Below are 14343 nucleotides of genomic sequence, written 5' to 3' on the forward strand. Positions count from 1 at the left end.
GCAAGGAGTCTCCTCACTCAACGGCAGATGAGAAAGACTAACATTTTCAGACTGGATGGCAACCATGAAAATGTAAAGTTGGGTACAACAATAAATAAAGTCCTTCCCAAAGTGAGCATTCTTTTAATTTAATGTGTTCATTTATTTCTTTAGATGAAAGTATTCTGATGATTAGAAATATTTTATAGTGCATATTATTGATATTGTGATGAACAGTAGTTTTAGTTTCCTCCTTTATTATGTCTGTGTAAAGAACATTTGCGTTCTTGAACTTTCTACATTTTTATTTCTTACATACAGCTTACACAATTTAACTTATATTAACAGATGGTGAAATTTGTATAAATCTTTTAAAGTGGATTTTTTGGGGTACTTTTTACAGTGATTTTCATCATCTAGTTCATTATTTACATAGTACTGTGTTTGAATTTAATATCTTCGTGGCAAACCAAAAGGTATTTTAGTTGCAGGTGCAAGGAAGAAGAAGTATTTGATATTTATAAGAATGTTCAGAGTGCAATAGATTTTCGATGGCTCTATTTATCCACTTGATACCTAACCTAAACTATATTATCAGTACATTAAACAACTTTAAATATGTATCTTTAAGACTCTCTGTCATTTAAACTCACATATAATTCTAATAAAATTAACCATAGGCATGTACAGTGGATGGACAAAATATGGAAACACCTTGTGAAATGCATGTTCGAAAAGAAAGATTGATTTTAATGAAATATGTAGGTGGCGCTGGCGTTTTTGACTAATGTCGCCACCTATACTACTTCGTAAATGTGCTAAACAGTTCAGTTGTTGTCGGAGTACTGTTATGTGAGATTGTCATTGCATTATGTCAGAGTTAACAGACTTCGAACGTGGGCAAATTGTTGGAGCACGTATGGTAGGTGCCTCCGTAAGCAAGGTAGCCGAGGTGTTTCAAGAGATACTGTATCGAAGATTTATTCCACATATTTGAAAAGCGGAAAAACATCATCTGCTAAATCACAGCGCGGACGAAAGTGTGTCCTGAGTGATCGTGACAGACGATCATTAAGGATAATTGTGACGAAAAATAAGACCACAGCTGCAAAAGTTACTGCTGAAATGAATGTTGTGTTATCGAACCCTGTGAGTACCAAAACAATTAGAAGGGAGCTTCATAAACAGGGAATTGCTGGCCGTGCTGCAATTGAGAAGCCACTCATCAGTGATGCTAATGCCCGTAACAGGAAAAGGTGGTATTTAAGTCATAAAGCCTGAACTATAGAGCAGTGGAAGCGAGTAATATGGTCTGACGAGTCTTCTTTCACATTGTTTCCCATGTCTGGCCGAGTTTACGTCTGGAGAACGCCATCTCAAGCCTATAATACAGACTGCTTGTTGCCAAGAGTGAAACATGGCGGGGATTCTGTTATGGTTTGGGCAGCCATATCATGGTTCTCTGCTAGCCCCATGATAACTGAGTCAGGGCACATGACTGCCAAGACTTATGTGAATATTTTGGCCGGTCAAGTTCATCCCATGGTACAAACTTTGTTCCCCGATGGTGATGGTGTCTTCCAAGACGACAAAGCCCCTGTTCACACAGCTCACATTGTCGAGGACTGGTTTTCTGAGCACGAGGATGAGTTGTCCCATCTCCCCTGGCCACCAGACCTGAATATTATCGAACCTTTGTGGTCTACATTGGAACGGAAAGTGCATTCTCGTTATCCACCGCCAACATCGTTATCTGAACTTGCCACCGTTTTGCAGGAAGAATGGCATAATATTGGCAAACATACAGGAACTGTATTTATCCATTCTGAGAAGACTGCAAGCTGTTTTGGATGCCAACGGGTTTCCTACACCATATTAAGCAAAGAGACATGTTTTTTTTTAAAGGTGTTTCCATATTTTTGTCCAACCCCTGTATATACATATGTGTCAGTTTTTACACTGTTATTTATTGCTCATATAATCTAATGTATTCTCTCTTGAAAGCAGATTGCTTAGATTTGGGCTGTGAATTTAGGAGCTACTGGACTGCGAATGCAGGAATAATACTCACAAACCCCTACTGCTCCTTTTCTTTTTCTTTTCTTATCTTCATTCAACAACTATTGACAGCACAAGTGAGAGTAGGCAATGTTTTTGTTGTAAATATAATAAACCACTTTTCTTAAGAAGCTGAAATGAAGCTTTAATCAACTAAAACTGCACATAAAACAGAACAAATGTTATATTGTAAGAACAATATTTAAACTAAGAATGACTGTTGCCATTCCATGTAATATAATTTTAATGTTGCGAATAATATTAAATATTATGTTACATCCACCCCTAAGATTATTAATAAGTTACATAGTCTGCCAGATAAGTAGGCTGATGTCAGTGCCTTTTCGGTTGCAAGGATTCACTCCTCATGCAAGTTATCATTTGAAGTCTTTTCAAAATCCTCATGTCTGCTAGAGTCCTGTAAATCACTGCCTTGGGGATCCTCTTCTGTTCATTTTTTTACAGTTTTCGAAACAGGTTCAGGAGCTTCAGGGGCTAAATCTTCATTCTGGTGAGCAAAAGAATCTGAAAGTTGTTGGTTTTCATTAACGGAAGCGTAAATCTGGGTTAGCCTCAATGAGTTCCATTTCTTGCACAATTAGGCGGATATTTATTAGCTTGTGTGTCATTAGCTTCATTAATACTGTTCCGGGTTGTGTTAACCACGTAGGTAAAAAATGTCCATTATATGATCTTCTAGCATGGATGAACATACGTTCATGTGGTGTGGCATTTGTTGTTGCACATAAGAGTGACCGGATCGAAAACAAAACAGGTTGCAGAAGACCCTCCCAACGTTCGATAGCCATGTTCTTTGATTTTAGTGCCAGCTGGATGGTTCTCTGTGTGATTGCATTATACCTCTCTAATTGGTCATTTCCTTGAGGATTACATGCAGTTGTGTGACTTGTAGCTATACCAAGTGCAGTTAAGAAGCATTTTAATTCACAAGACATAAATGAAGATCCTCTATCAGAATGTATGTAGGTTGACATCCCCAAAATTGAGAAAATATTTTGCAGATGACCAGTAACAGTAGCAGATGACACATCAGGGCAAGGTATTGCAAAAGGGAATCTGGAAAACTTGTCCACATTAGTATGAAGGAAACGGGTCCTGGAAGCTGTAGACAAAGGACCTTTGAAATTTAGATTTAATCTTTCAAAAGGTGCAGTTGCTTTAATTAAGTGTCCTTCAGATCTATAGAATAGAAGTTTTACTGCACTGCAGCATACACATGAATTAGCAGGTCTTCTAATTCCTTCTAGTGAAAAAGGCAAATTTTTAGATCTTATCCAGTGATACATTCGAGTTATTCCAGGATGACAAAGTTCATCATGTAGTGCCTTAAGATCTATTTGTGGTTTTATAGCTGCATTTATTCTTGATAAAGTGTCTACAATTTCATTTTATTTCCAGGGCGATATATAATATCAAATTTGAAACAAGCAAGTTCTAACCATAGACACATAATTTTCTAATTTTTAATTTTACTGGAGTGCTGTTGATCAAATTTAAATGCCACGGATCTTTGATCGGTAAAAACTTACCTGTCAAAGATCCATGGCCAACTTACCGAAGTGCCTTCCAATTAAATAGTGTCTCAAGTTTCGTAAAAATTCAGGAATAGCATATGCTTTTTTTCAGTAGAAGAGTGTTTTAGTTCTGAAGAGTTTAGTGTTCTAGAGAAGAAAGCTATAGGACGACCAGCTTGACTCAGGGTTGCTCCTATTTCAAATTCAGAAGCATCAGTTTCAACTCTGAATGGTAGATTATCCTTAATTGCCGTTAAAGGAGCTTTGGCTATATCTCTCTTAAGAGAACTCAAGGCTTTCTCAGTATCTTTACTAAGAGGAAGAGGTCCTTTAGTCAAAAGAAGGTGAATCTTTTCAGAAAAATTTGGAATCCAACGGCAATAATGAGCAAGCATTCCCAGTGCTCGCTGTAGAGATCCTACATCTTTAGAAATCAGTAAATCCATTACCGGTTTCAGTCTATCAGGATCAGATTTTATTATATTATTAGCTACAGAGTAGCCCAACAGTTTTACAGATTTTGTTTAAAATGTGCATTTTTCCTCATTCAGGGTTATATTATACTTCTTAGCAGCAACCATAAATCTCTTGAAGTTATTATTATGTTCAGCTTTATTCTTGCCAAATATAGTTTCATGATCAAGATAGGGAAAGGCTTCTGATAATTTTTCATTTAAAATTATTTCATAAATTGTTCTTTGGAAAGAAGCAACTCCGTTTGTTACACCAAATGGAACACGTAGAAATTGATATAGTTTACCATCAGCTTCAAACGCTGTATAGTGTTTCTCTGATTCTTTGATAGGAACCTGATGATAAGCAGATTGGAGATCAATTGTAGTAAATATTTTATATTTTGATACTTGTGAAATCAACTCTTCAGTTTTGGGAAGAGGGTAAGCATCAAGCATAGTTAATTTGTTTATAGTATGCGAATAATCTATAACCATTTTCTCCTTTCACAGCAAAAGCTTGTGCATGTCAAGGAGAATTACTTGGTTCAATTACAACTTGTTTAAGTAATTTACATACTACTGTAGCTATGAATGTTTTATCTTCAGTATAACGTCTTGATTTTGTAACACTAGGTCTACAGTCAGGCGTTAAATTAGAGAACAATGACATAGGGTCTACAAGAGCAGTTGCTAAGGAACAAAAAACATCAAGTTGCTGTACAGCAACAAATTCTAAGTTGTGGGTCTGTCACCTTTAAATTCTATCTCAACAGAAGAATGATCTTTTAATAAGTCATGCCTGACAAGAAAGTCTGCACAGAGGTTTTTCATAATTAATACCTCTACATTAATGTATACATGGGTTTGCAATTTGATATTAAGTAAAGAACAGCCTGTAACATCTGAACTTAGAGAAGTGTTAGCCATGGTTATTCTACCCAAATATGGTTTTACTTGAATTTGACATCTTTTTACAAAACACTAATTTATAAAACTTAGTGAACTACCAGTATCAATTAAGACATTCAGCTGAACTCTATTTACTAGAACTTTAGTTATTGACCTTTCAAGACAGTGGGGAAGCATTGAAGCTGATGCTAGCGTATAAAACTGCTGCTGCGGAATTAGTAATACTCCGTACAAGTTTGGATTTGCATACCTTTTGCAATGGTCCTTTTTACTACATCCTCGACATACTTCATTACTAGTTGAGCAAATACTTTGTAATTGAAGGTCTTTCTACAAAAGAAAAATTTTCTGGATCGAATAGGAGCAACTACTAACAATTATTCACTACCATCATTTTTGTTTTCACACTGTTCAACAGCAGCTTCCGGTGCTGAGGAAGCTATTAAATATGAGGCAGAATGATGTTCAGCAAGTTCTAATGCTCTAGCTTGATCATAAGCTTTTTCTAACGAAATACTAGCATTTTCTAATAACCGTTCTCGAATGTGTGGATTCTTCAAACCTCGGATGGAATGCGTCTCTAATATACTAATTTTTATATTCTTTTGCAGTAACAGACTTAAATTCACAATGCTTGTTCAACTATTTTAATATTTGTAAATATTCATTTACAGACTCATCCGTTTGTTGAAATCTAGATGCTAAACAGTGCCGGGCAAATATTTCATTTCTTTTAGTAATATGCAATGAATCTAGAACATTCATTGCATTATCATATGATTGTGAATCATTAATATATTGGTAAACACTTGCAAATACGAAATTATATAACAGCTGTAGTTTTCTTTCTTCAGTTGCCTCCTTCACTTGTGTGAGAAAATTTGAAAAAGTTCTTTTCCAGTGTTTCCATTTAGATTCTGCTCCAACAAATGCAGGGTCAACATCAGATCATTCTGGTTTCAAAAGGTTTTCCATTTTGAAAAAATAAATAAATAAATAAAATAAAGTATAAATTACATTTAGTTGATTAAATTGTTGTAAATATAATAAACCACTTTCCTTAAGAAGCTGAAATGTTCAACACGTAGTGCCTTTAGATCAACTAAAAGCTTTAATGAACTAAAACTGCACATAAAACAGAACATCAAATGTTACATTGTAAGAAGAATATTTAAATTAAGAATGACTGTTGCCATTCCATGTAATATAATTTTAGTGCTGCCAATAATATTAAATATTATACCACATTTTTTAGTAATTTTATGCTTTTATATGTAAATAGTCTTGCATTTAAACCAAAATACTCAAGTATTTCATGTGTCGGGGTACATTTCATTCTAAACATATCTCTCTTCCTGATATTGTTATTTCCGATTTAGTGCTCATGCATATGAATATGCACTGTTTTATTGCCTGTTCTAAATCATGTTCTTTGCCATAACTGTGTATTTGAGGTCTCACGGCTTTTAAAGATGTATTTCATACATTGCCATTTGGATATCTTATGTCTAAGCATTTCCTTTACATGTAAAGAAAGTTATTTTTTTTATTTCTTCTTTCTTAACAACCATCATATGTGAATTTCCCACTTTCTGTTACATGCTCGCATAATAGAAAATGAAGTCTTAAAATGGACTTTCAAAGCTTAAATACAGTGCTAACATAGCTGAGATTGTTAATCAAGGTAATTAAAGAAATAAATAAAAAAAATTAGGATTATTTTATAAAAACATGCTAAGAATAGAAATGATAACTTCTAAAAGCCTGTGGCTAAAAATTACCACTGGTGATGATTTAAAAGGAAATGCATGAAAATTACAAAATTAAAATAAGCAGATTGTAATGTAGCTGATTGAACAACTTCAGATTAGATTCATCTAGGTGTGTTCATCTTAAGTCCTTCCATTAGTTAACAGCAAAGTGTCTTATAAAAAACGTGCTTCTCAATATACGATAGGAAACCTTTTGCTTAGAAGTACCAAATTGAAAATAATTTAAACTATTTTCAAGGTAGAAGCTAGAGATATATATCATAAATGTAGTCAGAAAAATTTGACAAACTCAGCTATGGTAAAAAAAAAAAAAAAAAAAAAAAAGTGAAAATCATTAAAAATTTAAAAAGGCTACAAAACTATAAAAATAATTATATTCTAGATATAATATTAATGAACAATAATTTGATCATGCCTGTTATATGGTAACTAAAATACAAAGTAAATTAATATCAAGGCCTAAAATATTTAGTAGCATTTTGTTTCTTGATAGAAAATGACTGCTGCAATTTTTCTAAGAATGGAATAGGGTTGCTTTTGGAATGTTAGCAACAGCAAGGAAACTTTTTGTACTTAAAACTTTGACAAGTTTTACACTGGTACATTTTGTTATCTTGAGTGAAATTTCTTTAGGGAAAATTCTCCCAGCCTTCTTTCTAAGATGGGAATAGAGTTACTACTGGAATATAATATGAGGTTTACCATTTGGCGAAAAAAACGCTTTAGACCTATAACTTTGGCGACTTCTTTTGGATATACTTGAAAAAATGTTGCAAATGGTGAAGCTTAAAAGTCATTAAAAATGATAAAATTAAAGCAATATATATGTTTTTTTTTTAAGTGTCTGAATGCATTTTATTAATTCAAACTCAGTAAATAGTGATTTTCAGAACTTATGTGCTAGGGCACAATCTCAGCAGCTCATTTCTACATTTAGATGACTCCCAAATTTCCAGACTATAAAAGTATTTGTTAACAATCCTTTGTTCTTTGCATTAATTGTATGACAAGCATATAATGTAATATGGGTGTAAGTTTATCTGGGGTAAGCCTGAATGTAAATATTGTGCTTAAAAGACTAATGATGATCAGTTGCATCTAACCGAAAATAACACAATTTGCATTAACTGTGTGTTTGGACATGTAAGATCTATGCAGACAGGAGAAGTTTATGCTCAGACTGTTACATGACATATAAGCATCTAAAAGTAATTAGATACTTTTTATAACAGTTAAAAAATGATGGTTTTCAACAAGTATGTAAACAATATAGTCATAGTTTACATAAAGTGCTGCATATTGATATAAAATATACCTTCGGAAAAAATCCATGTATATTCAGGGAACAAAGCAATGGTCCATAAAGAAACTTCAGAGCATACGAATACAACATTATGTATAATACATTATAATTTTGTTTAAGATGCAGAAACATTAAATTAACAAAGTTCAGTGATACATGAAAGGATATCTGTGAATTCTTGATTAAATGCATAAATCAGGGAAAAATTACATAATTTACATATAGTATTAACATATTTACATATTATATAACAGTACACTCTCTCTTAACCAGATCTCTGTTTTAATTGGCTGTAATTAAATACAAAAATAAAATTAAAAAATTAATTCTATAATTATGTGTTTTAAATACAAAATGAATAAACTTTGAAACAATTATTATTCTGTGTATCCTCTTAATTAAAAAACGAAATAGTCCCAGATCCTCATAATTAAATAAGGATTATTAAAAAATAAAACAACCCTAGCTATCCTCTAAATTAAAAAATAAAATGGTCCCGAAAATTTGGGTGGGAGAAGGTGTTGACCAGAATGAATTTCAGTAATAGATGACGTATGTTGAAAGGAAAAGAGCGTAAGTTTTGATATCCAAAGAATGGCGATTAGCCAGATAATCATGCTAATGTTAGTTCTATGCATGGGAATGAAGGAGAAATGGTGGAATCTTTAAAACACTATTCTCAATAGTATTCGAACATACTGGGATATGAAAATGTTTGATTCAGAAAGGAGAGGCAGTCACCACAGTTAAAGAGAGACTTTTTTACTAACAACTTTCTGTCATCATTTAAATGTCGTATTGAATGCCAAGATGTTGATGTTAAAGATGTGGATGGGTACTTGACTGCTGACAAGCACCTTCAGCAAAAAACTTTGCCAGATGACAGTATCATCCGAGTTGTCACTGATGTGGTTTATGATGATGATGACTCTATCATATCACATACGGATGGAACAAAAGCTTTGGAAATGGCTTTAAGCTGTGTGAAACAACAGGCATTGGCTTCTTCCATTGATGTCATGCTTAAAAAAAAAAAAAAAAAAAAAATGGCAAGATTATGCAGTGAGTCACTGAATTTCCAGCCTTCAATAGAAAAAAGAGACTGAATTTTTTAAACATTCCTACTAATGGTATGTAAAACTCTTGTAATAAATTCACGCATTTAATAAATACTTACTAAAGCTATGAAAAAGTGCATTTCCATGAAATAATATTTTTTTTCATTCTCTGCTTTAACCGAAATTTTGCTTTAACTACCCCGGTCCCATTTAGGTCAGTTAAGAGGGAGTCTACTTTACATATAATAAGGAAAGAGGAAACTAGAACAATTGTTTAGCATGTTATATCAGTTGATAATGGGCATTATAAAATATTTCTATCCATCAAAAAAAAAAAAAAAAAAAAAAAAAAAAAAAAAAAAAGATGAATATATTAAAGTATTTAGCACTTTCTTTGGGAGGAGCTTTATTCATTGTTTTTTAGCAATATAATTTTTTAATTTAATGAATACTGGAAAGTAATTCTTTTTAAATTAATTATATCAAGTATGCAGTAAAATAAACCTGAAGCATGTAAATGACATAATAAAGAATTTTCTGTCATTACATTTGTGCGGTATCTGTATATTACAATTAAAGTTATTGATGTAAATTCAAGAAAATCTTTTTGTTAATAATGGGCTTTTTTTCATGTTGAAATTATAATTTGTAACTGAAAGTATGTACTTTCATAGCTCTGTATAGATTAGAAATCTAGTTTCCATCCATATATTCAGACGTATAAAATCACGTAATTGCGTGTTAAAAACGTGTTTGTAAAACTTTTCTTGAAACAGAAATATGAAATATAAATCTAAAACCATATATCAGTCAGTAAGGAACCATAATCAGGAAATTTCAAATAACAAAGTAATAGGCACTAATTTCACCCTGTTTTTAGGATAGGAAATCGCCCACTGAAAGAGTAAATAAAATTATTTTAGCTACTGTTGTAAGGATCTTAAGTTTTACTAACGTTTATTTTATTTTAAATCTTTACTATCACTTCTTATTTTCTACTTCCGGCCAGAATTATAAGCGTGAAGGAGTTTATGCAAAGTTGTCTGGCGAACGCCAAGTATTTAAGTGTGGCCTTTTTGCCAAGCAGGAGAGAGGAAGCCGTGAGTTCGAAGCAGGCCGCTTACCTTAGAAGTTACGCAGTTGCTACTTTGCCTTCCAGGCTAGAGGTTTTAATCCTCTTGATAAATTAAACGTATTGTAGTGTTCACAGTCTCTGTGCTACATACGCTTCCTGTTATTATAAGGCCAATCTTATTCTAAAGTTAAATTAGAGTTTAGTTTTATTTTGATATCTTTTAAGTTAGACCCCGAGTGGAGGGTCATTGTATTCCGAAGTACGGAAGTCATTGTATATAAAGAAAAAAAAAATAAAGGGTTTTGTATACCCTTCGTCTGTATCCTGTCTACTTACTACAATTAGTGAACATAGCTTTAGTAAGCTCTCTGTTCTAGTCAGGTCATTGTATGTTTCCGAAGAAGGTTAGAAGAAATATTGAACCTGATAGTGGCGCCCGACGAAGAATAACCATGGCCGAGTTTCAAGAAGAACCTGTGCTGCCTGCAGAAACAGCTCAGAATCCAGAAATGCCAGCTGCCGCCCTGGAAGGATTTGGGTATATTGTCCAGACCATGCGCGCTTCGATGAAACCAGAAGCAACGTTTAATGGAAACTCACAGGTAACCAGTTTTTTGGAAAAATTGGATGACCACTTCATGCTCTACCCCGTGCACGAGTTTCAAAAAGTTACCTTAGCTACCAGCGCTTTGAGGGGCCAAGCGCTTAACTGGTTCAAATGTATCGGCAGAAGTCTCTTGGGTCAAGCAGGAAGTCCCACCTATACCTACGAAAATTTCAAGACTGCCCTACTAAAAGCCTTCCCTGTTGTAAGGGATCGTGCGAAATTAGAAACAGAACTTTTCAGTATATATCAACAAAGAATCGAAAACCTCTCGAGCTTTATTTTAAGAAAAATTCACGTTTTCAAGCTCTTGTATGGAAACCGTCCGGATCCTGAAATAATTCAAGTGATTTTGCCGAGGTTACTACCCCAAGTGCAAGACTTTATTGAATTGAGAAATCCGACTACACTGGAAAAATTATTTGAGCTAGCAATCCAGTTTGAAAGTAGAAGAACGGCGGACGTCGAAAGAAGACGCCAATATCAACAGCGAAACCAATTTGGTACGCCAAGACTACAGCAAACTCAAGCACATGGCTACGGAGAAAAAGCGAATCAGTGGGCAAGGAAACCCGAGCATTCAAAAACAGCCGGCGAACGTCGACAGTTCAATAGCAACCCAGGAAAAAAGTCTCAAGGCCAGTGGAGAAAGAAGGAAAGCACCGAAAGAAAAAATAATTTAAACTAAAACGGATTTCTGCTGACGAGAGGGTGCGGAAATCCGAAGGCCACGAAAACCCCTCTTCCTACAAGTTAAATACAGTAATGGTGAAAAATTTAACTCTTCCGAAGATTGAAGTCTTGGTAAATAATATCCCGGCCACCGCACTCCTGGATACCGGCGCGCAGTGTTCCTGTGTGGCAGAAGTCTTTTTTAGAAAGTATTTTCGCAAATACCGCATATATAATGCGGATAATACAACAGTATTAGCGGCGCAAGGAGAACAATGTAAGTGCGTAGGTAAAGTACCTTTGTACATCCGTATCAAGGACGAACAAGTAAAGGTGATGTTTTTTATAGTAAAGAATTTGCAAGCACACTTAATACTAGGAATAGACTTTCTTTCAGACGCACAAGCTACACTGGATTTTAATGAAGCGTCTCTTAAGCTGACGATGAAACCAGTGTGTGTAGAAAAGGTTGAACCGCCAAGGGTAAATCTCGACCACCTGCCTAATGACGAGCAAGATAGAATCCGACAAGTGGTAAGTGAATTTGCTTCCTTATTTAGTGATATTCCAGGATTTACCCAGGTTACTAACCATAGTATTGACACCGGAGATGCATTGCCGGTTCGTCAAAAACCATACCGGTATGATAAGAATAAGGAAAAAATTATAGAATGGCATATTACCGATATGCTACGTAAAAAGATCGTAACGCCTATCTCAAGTAGTTATGCTAGTCCGGTGGTTTTATGTAAGAAAAATAATGATTATCCTTTGGAGCATCCAAAAAGGTGGAGATTCGCTATTGATTACCGTAAATTAAATTCCATAACGAAATATCCGGTATATCCGTTACCGATTATAGAAGAAATTTTAAGGAACATAAAATCAACCAAATTTATGACAACTTTAGACTTAACGAATGGTTATTTTCAAATAGGGATCAGGCCTGAGGACGTGCCTAAGACTGCTTTTATAACCAAGTCTGGCACTTATGCATTTTTGCGAATGCCGTTTGGCCTTTCAGGCGCCCCAGCAACATTTCAGCGATGCATGGACATTGTGTTAAGACCTGTTCTCGGAAAGTCCACATTTATCTATTTAGACGATATCATTATTACTAGTGATAATCTAGACCAACATGTACAGGATTTAAGACAGGTGTTTTCTTTATTAAATGAGGCCGGTCTAAAAGTTAATGTCGAAAAATGCAAATTTGCAGCCCCTGAATTAAAATATTTAGGTTACAAAATATCGCAAAAAGGGATCGAGACAGATGAATCAAAAATAATCGCTGTACAAAAGTATCCGACTCCAAACACGGCAAAGAAGCTCTCTTCTTTTCTAGGACTTTGTTCATATTATAGGTCCTTTATAAAAGATTTTGCGGCTATCGCTGAGCCATTGTTAAAATTAAAAAGGAAAAAGGCAAGATTCTCGTGGACGGCCGAAGCCAATAGTGCTTTCGAAAAATTAAAACAAGCATTAACGCAAGCCCCTGTGTTGAAATTTCCTGAAAAGGATGAAAATTTAGAAATTTCAGCGGATGCTTCGGATTATGCGGTAGGAGCGGTACTTTCGCAAAATCAGCAGCCAGTAGCATTTTTTAGCCGAACTTTAAATCAAACACAAAGAAACTATTCCGCGACCGAGAGAGAGGCACTTGCAGTTCTGTTAGCAGTGCAAAAGTTCCGAGTCTATTTTGGAAAGGCGCCGATAACAGTATATTCTGATCATGCGGCGGTAACTAGATTGTACTCTGGAAAAAATTTATCCCCAAGGTTAATAAGATGGGCACTCAAGCTGCAAGAATATAATCTGGTAATCAAGCATACCCCCGGAAAGGAAAATATCGTAGCAGATGCCCTGTCACGAATTAAATTAGACGAACAGGGTAATACCGTAAAAGTTGCAATGCTGACAGCGTGTACAATAAATTCCCGAGAAACTGTAATAACCGAACTGGGTAAGGATCCTGAGTTTGGAAGTATTTATGAGTATTTGAAGGATCCTGAAAATTTTAGCCACCAAGATATTGTGGCGATAAGAAATAGGGCGGCCCATTACGAACTAATAGATGGTCTATTATTTTATACAAAAACTACGAATTCCAACAACGAATTTCGACCTGTTATCCCAGCTAGTCTTAGATTAAATATCCTGCAAGAGCTCCATGACAGCCCTTTAGCTTCTCATGCTGGTATTCGAAAAACTACTCAACGCGTACGCGAGGCAGTCTACTTTCCTGAACTGCAAAAGTTAACAAGGGCGTATGTCCAGTCCTGCCCAACATGTCAAGCCGTTAATTATATTAATTTCCGCCCGGCCGGGTTTCTAAATAGTATTAAATCCGAATTTCCAAATGAAATAATCGGTATCGATTTATTGGGCCCTTTCCCAAAAAGTCAGTTAAACAAAAGTCGCTATCTCCTTGTTATAGTTGATCATTTTAGTAAATGGACCGAAATTGTTCCCTTAAAACGAGCCTCCGCGAAATTAGTTACCGATTCTATTTTAAATAAATATATTTTAAAATACGGGGCGCCCCTAAAAGTTATATCGGATAATGGTCCTCAATTTGTAAGTAATATATTTGAAGACATGTGCCAAAAACTGGGCATACGTCATTTAAAAATGGTCCCGTATCGGCCGCAATCAAATATAGCGGAACGGGTCAACAGAAATATAGTGAAAATTATCCGTAGTTATGTTAAAAATTTTCATAAAAGCTGGGATAACTATGTCAATGAATTTGCTTTCGCCCTTAGGACCGCAAAACATGATACAACGGGAAAAACTCCTGCTGAGTTATTTCTAGGCAGAAAGATTATAACACCGTTAGATAAACTATTTTATGTGCAACAAAGAGCCCCAGAATTTAAAATGGGTGATATAGAAAAACTAATAAAAGAAGCAAAAAAGAATA

General features: G+C 34.8%; 1 protein-coding gene across 6 annotated transcripts in view; it reads left to right on the forward strand.

The window, feature by feature from the left end:
- Rgl (Ral guanine nucleotide dissociation stimulator-like) overlaps window positions 1–14343 on the forward strand; it is a 165657-nt gene that overhangs the window by 115758 nt on the left and 35556 nt on the right. The gene's annotated exons all lie outside the window — the stretch shown is intronic.

Source organism: Stegodyphus dumicola, chromosome X1 (genome assembly GCF_044657685.1).
Source record: "Stegodyphus dumicola isolate Sdum_Otavi_A_Nest chromosome X1, ASM4465768v1".
Classification (NCBI taxonomy): domain Eukaryota; kingdom Metazoa; phylum Arthropoda; class Arachnida; order Araneae; family Eresidae; genus Stegodyphus; species Stegodyphus dumicola.